Source organism: Scylla paramamosain, unplaced genomic scaffold (assembly GCF_035594125.1).
Source record: "Scylla paramamosain isolate STU-SP2022 unplaced genomic scaffold, ASM3559412v1 Contig45, whole genome shotgun sequence".
NCBI classification, from domain to species: Eukaryota; Metazoa; Arthropoda; class Malacostraca; order Decapoda; family Portunidae; genus Scylla; species Scylla paramamosain.
The window spans coordinates 318,686-325,000 of NW_026973710.1; the positions used below are offsets into that span (position 1 = coordinate 318,686).

At 42.1% G+C, this 6,315-nt stretch overlaps 1 long non-coding RNA gene across 1 annotated transcript in view; it reads right to left on the reverse strand.

Moving 5' to 3' along the window:
- Positions 1-238: 238 nt before the first annotated feature.
- LOC135098120 (uncharacterized) overlaps positions 239-6,315 on the reverse strand; it is a 77,421-nt gene continuing 71,344 nt past the window's right edge. The window contains exon 3 of the long non-coding RNA XR_010266590.1: positions 239-886. This is a non-coding gene — a long non-coding RNA (uncharacterized LOC135098120). The remainder of the gene's footprint in view (positions 887-6,315) is intronic.

The following is a 6,315-nucleotide window of genomic DNA, read 5'->3' on the forward strand; positions in this document are numbered from 1 at the left end:
ATTCATTTTGAAAATCGCAAGACGCCCTCACTAGAATGCACAATATTTTCCGACTCGCCTCATATTTTAAGTAATACTCAAAATATAATAAGATTTCCGAACCCAGTAATAATAACGAAATCTCCGATAAACGATGTGTAATTTTTACGAACGGCTCCACAAAAAACTCATAATATCGTGAAAGAAAACACAGCCTGACTAGATTATATTGAATATCCTGAATACATTTTTTTTTACTTTTCAGCTAAATAAAGAAAACAAATTCCTCTCCGAATAATGAAATTAAGTTTTCATATTCGGCGTTGGACGTATTTTAAAATTAAACATACTGTACTGGATGTTATTACTCGGGACACGTTTCTTATATTTTTTAAGTGTTAAATCAAATACTAAAACAATCCTAGGCGATCTAACAACAAAAAAGTTAAAATCAATACGGTGCCGAAAATGTATTTTACCCACAAACAAAAACACAGCTACAGCAGACCTTGTTGTATATTTTAACATGCTATATTTTTGTATTAATAAATTCAATATCAAAACAATGCTAACTCCGCAAAAAAAAAAAAAAAACAATGTCGACTTTGGGCCGAAGTGTTCTTTTTTCCCCTCGTCTCTCCAGCACCCTTTTCTCCTCTCCCCTCCTCTTCATACTCCTCCTCTCCGCTTCACATCCTCTTCCTTCACCTCCTGCTATATACCCGAGTCTAGAAACACCTGAAAACACCTGGAAAACCCTGGAAATTACGCTAAATATTGATGGTGAGAGAAGGGGATTGGTACCGTAGCCGCGGCGGGACGGGGCGGGACGGGGCGGGGCTTGGCGGGGCTCGGCACATTTTCCCTGACTCCCTCCTCCTCTGTACACAAGTATTTAGCTGAACACCTGGAAGAATATGTTCATTTAAGAAACATTTATTTAAGAGACATTTATTTTTTTCTCTTGTGAAGTGGAGATTATAGACTCTTGGAGAAGAAGAAGAAGAAGAAGAAGAAGAAGAAGAAGAAGAAGAAGAAGGAGAAGATCAACCACAACAACGACAATGACAACAAGAACAACAAAACAAAAAAAAAAAAAAAAAAAGACAGAAGGAAAACAACGTACAGGCACGTACAAAGACACAGACAGACATAGAGGGAGACATAACACTTTTGCCAGGTGAGCGGTGCGAGGCGTCATCAAGACGGGCTCACCTGGCCAGCACACCGCAACACAACTCAGCCGCGCCCAGGTCACCTCCGCCAAGACACTCCACAGACGGGAAGGGATTGAGAAAAATTGATGATCGGCGCTTGAAAATAACCCCCCCTCTCTCTCTCTCTCTCTCTCTCTCTCTCTCTCTCTCTCTCTCTCTCTCTCTCTCTCTCTCTCTCTCTCTCTCTCTCTCTGCCAATGTGAATGTGGTAAGTATACAGAAAGACAATTGACACATAATTAAATACATAAATACAGAGAGAGAGAGAGAGAGAGAGAGAGAGAGAGAGAGAGAGAGAGAGAGAGAGAGAGAGAGAGAGAGAGAGAGAGAAGCGGAGGATGAGGAGACATCAACAAAGCAAGGATACGTGACATCTTAAGTCAAACCCGCTCCGAGTGCTCTCTCCTTGTATACAAACTTACGAGACTAAGGCAAGTAAAGTCACCCACTCTTGTAGTTTGGGACAGTATCAGGCAAACTTGACTATTTCGTAAACTATATCCCTTTATAGACCCACTGGCAGCTTAAGTAAGGTGAAACAAGGTCAGGTGAGGTGAGGTGAGATGAGGCGAGGTGAGATCACGTCAGGTAGGGCTAAGATGGGTTAGGTTAGGTAAAGTTAACTCAGGTAAGGTTAGGTTACGTTTGATTTGGTAAGGTAATAAGTTAAGTTAAAGTATGGTAAGGTTAGATTAGGTTATGTTATGTTAGGTTAGGTATGGCAAGGTAAGATATTAGGTACTCATAAGATAAGGTTATGTTAGGTCAAATAAAGTAAGATAAGTTAAGGTAAGGTTGGGTAAGGCTAGGTTATGTACGCAGGGTAAAGCTGTGTATAAAAGGTAAGGTGAGGTGATGTGAGGTAAAAATGCAGGCAAGTTAAGGAGAGGTGAGATAAACTGAAACAAGTTAATATAAGATGGGACAAGTTAAGGTAAGTCAGGTCAGGTAAGGTAATGAGGAACAGGTGTGTGTGTGTGTGTGTGTGTGTGTGTGTGTGTGTGTGTGTGTGTGTGTGTGTGTGTGTGTGTGTGTGTGTGTGTGTGTGTGTGTGTGTGTGTGATATGTACAACCATCACCACAAATCAACTAACACAACACATAAACTCCCACTTACGATTAGCTTCTTCCCTCATAATTACCTCAAACAATTCACTAAAAACCCCAATTACCAACCTATGCAAAAAGACAGCCAGCAGATGGGAGGACTTGCGACTGACAGAAAACACAAGCGACAGCGGAGATCCGTGAAGAATGTTACTCGATTTCTGGCCATTATCTTACATCTTCCAACCACGGCCAACGCATTCCTAAGTGGGTTGCTTTGCTCCTGTCCTCCTCTGCGCACCTAACACTACACACTGGAATGCACGTTGAGGATGGGGGAGAACGAGGAAGAGCGACGAGGAGCGGGAGAAACAAGGCAAGAGTAAGGGAGATAGCAAGACAGGAAACAGGGAACAAGAGGGAGGAGGTTCTTAGGGAGAAAGTAGGGGACACAGAAGAGCGAGAAGAAACAAGGGAACAGAGAAGGAGGGTGAAGAAACAGGAAGAGAGAAGCGGGGGAAGAGGAAGAAGCAAGAGACAAGAGAGAAAAAAAGAAAGAAGAGGGGAGATGAGGGACCAAGAAACGAGAAGAGAGAAGAGAGAAGGAAAGAAAGAAAAAAAAAGCAGGAGGAGGGAAGAGGGAAGCACGAAAGAGGAGAGAAAAAAATAGGAAAGTTGTTACGGAGAGGACATACATACATACACACATACATATATAGAGAGGGAAGAGGAATATGGGGACCAAAGATGAAGTGTACAGAGAGAGAAAAAGAGAATAAAAGAGTGGAAGCAAGGAAGGGGAATGTGTTAGAAAGGAGCAAATATGAAACCTGGGAGAGAGAAAGAGAGAGCAAAAGAAAAAAAAGACGGAATGAGACAAGAAGGTAGAGAGGGGAAGGGAAGAGAAGCAAGGAGAGGAAGACAGAAGGGAAGAAGGAAGAAACTAACATTCTTTTATACTTGAGACGAAGGGGGAAGCAAGAGGGGAAAACAGTACGAAAGGAAGTGTTAAAGAGAGAGGCTGGGAGGGAGGGAGAAAGAGAGGGAGGGGCGAAAAAGAAGATAAGGAGAGGAAAGTAGTTAAAACAATATGATGAACTGAAAGAATGCATGGGGAGAGAGAGAGAGAGAGAGAGAGAGAGAGAGAGAGAGAGAGAGAGAGAGAGAGAGAGAGAGAGAGAGAGAGAGAGAGATGGTTTCTAAACGTTCATTCCACTCATCCTTATACTTCCCTCTCTCTCTCTCTCTCCCTTCTCCTCAGTTACCCAGGTCAGTTCATTCACGACCCGTCTTCTTCACCACAACACGACCAGCGCCCAGGACTGCCACCACGCTGCCCCACTCACTCACTCACTCACTCAATCACTCATCTGAACGAATCCAGAGTAATAATGAAAAAAAAAATTAAAGATAGCAAGTTCTCTCTCCGATCTCCTCACTCCTCACCTCTGGAGAGAGAGAGAGAGAGGGAAAGAGAGAGAGAGAAAAAAAAACTACCACCAAGCACAGCGTAAAACATCACTAATGAGATGAAGGGGATTTAAAAACACGCCGAGCAAGGGAAACATATTAAGAAAAAAAAGTAAACCACTCACTCCCTTACACTTTATTTTACACTCAGTTAGAAGTCAGAAAACGAGAGAGAGAGAGAGAGAGAGAGAGAGAGAGAGAGAGAGAGAGAGAGAGAGAGAGAGAGAGAGAGAGAGAGAGAGAGAGAGCAGCTAAAGAGATTAACCAGGAATCTGAGGTTGTAATGATTAGGGTTCCCAGGGGACGGTGCACGACGGCTGACACTAAGACGGAGGCTGAGGGAAGGGCGGAGGCAGTGACAGTGGTGGTGGTGGTGGTGGTGGTGGTGATGGTGGCGGGAACTGGACCAACACACTACTGAATTTTATGTCCCAAAACTTCGATGTGAAAAGTTAGGTAACAAGCGGAGGAAGGGAGGAAGTGGAGCAAGGGAAACGCGGTAATTGAGGCGAGGCAGGTGTAGGTGGTTGGGAGGGTTAACAAATGTAGGCAAGCCCATCACGGTAATGAGGCTGTCCATCCCCATCAATAACTCTCACCACACCGCCCCCAGTTCCAACCCCATCCCAGCCCCAGCGCCACCACCGAGGACTGGACTCACTGACTGGCTGGCGGGTAGGCTGGCTGACTGGTTGGATGACTGATTGACCCAATGAATGAATGAATGAATGAATGAATGAATGAACAGATAAATGAATGAATCAATGAATGAAAGGAGAAATGAAAAATGACCAGCTGACTCACACAATGACGACTGCCTGAGCGACTGACTGGCTGGCTGACTGACTGACTGACTGACTAGCTGACTGACTGAATCTGTGTTGGTGAGTGGAGTAATTGTGTGAAAAGTTCGTACGTATGTATGCAAGCATGCATGTAGTACGTATGAGAATACTTTGTATGTATGCATGATTATTGCGTAAATTGCATACTGACGTTCTGTTCTTGTTTTTAAAGTATAAAATGTCTTCACTTTGTTCAACTTTACTTTTTACTAAATTTTTATTAAGTGTTGTTATTAGTATTTTACACAACAACAACAACAACAACAACAAAAACAACAACAACAACAATAATAATAACATCCACCTCAATACACAAGATAATTAGGCCTCATAATTACTGGATGGGACGACTGATAGTTACACACACACACACACACACACACACACACACACACACACACACACACACACACACAAATTAGTAGACAGTGTACTCACATTCACTCAACCTAATCCAACACTGCCTAACACTCACGTACACAACACTGCCTAACACTCACGTACACAACACTGCCTAACACTCACGTACCCAACACTGCCTGGCACTCACGTACCCAACACTGCCTGGCACTCACGTACACAACACTGCCTGGCACTCACGTACACAACACTGCCTAACACTCACGTACACAACACTGCCTGGCACTCACGTACACAACACTGCCTGGCACTCACGTACACAACACTGCCTGGCACTCACGTACACAACACTGCCTGGCACTCACGTACCCAACACTGCCTGGCACTCACGTACACAACACTGCCTAACACTCACGTACACAACACTGCCTGGCACTCACGTACACAACACTGCCTAACACTCACGTACACAACACTGCCTGGCACTCACGTACACAACACTGCCTAACACTCACGTACACAACACTGCCTAACACTCACGTACACAACACTGCCTGGCACTCACGTACACAACACTGCCTGGCACTCACGTACCCAACACTGCCTGGCACTCACGTACAGAGACAAATAGACCAAAAACTTTTAAATATTTCCCCGCACTCGGAAATCAAAATGAAAACAAAACATTTTTTTTTCAACCGATGTTTTTAATTGAAATGAAAAAGAAAAATGTATACTGTATATCAGAACTGAACTAAAACAAAACAGACAATGAATGAAGTCGCAAAAAAAAAATGTAATGCTTTTAAAAGTATGCAGATCAATAATTAGTCAGTATAAAAAATATAAAGATCAGAGAAAAAAATAAATAATATATAAAGGTGATGAGTGAATAAAGTCAGATCCATTGCTTTTATGAATGGATATCGATACAAATAAACAAACAACTCATTAATAAAAGCATTAAAGTAGACATCGTTCTCTTCCATCTCTCTTAATTACGGTAAAATCCGAGAAAAAAAATATAGATGAACTCTGAAAAAAAAGACAAGAGACAAGACAAGGCAGGTCACGAAAAGTTTAAAGTCCAATCAATAAACAATTAAAGAAGAAAAGTCACTGCCGAGCTTCGACGGAATGAAAAATATTAATTGTCACAGAAAAACAACATAAAATCTTATAAAATGCATCAAGAAGTCAACAAAAAAATGGAAAAAATAATAAATGAAACACTACACGTAATTAAAATGAATCCAGAAAGAAATAAAATAAATAAAAAGACAGTGGTGCTATACCAATTAAGTCACTAAACGAAGAAAACGCACACAAATAAGTAAATAAAAGAAACAAAACAGAACACCAGTCAGAAAAGTTTGCGCTAAGCCACAAGAGATCCA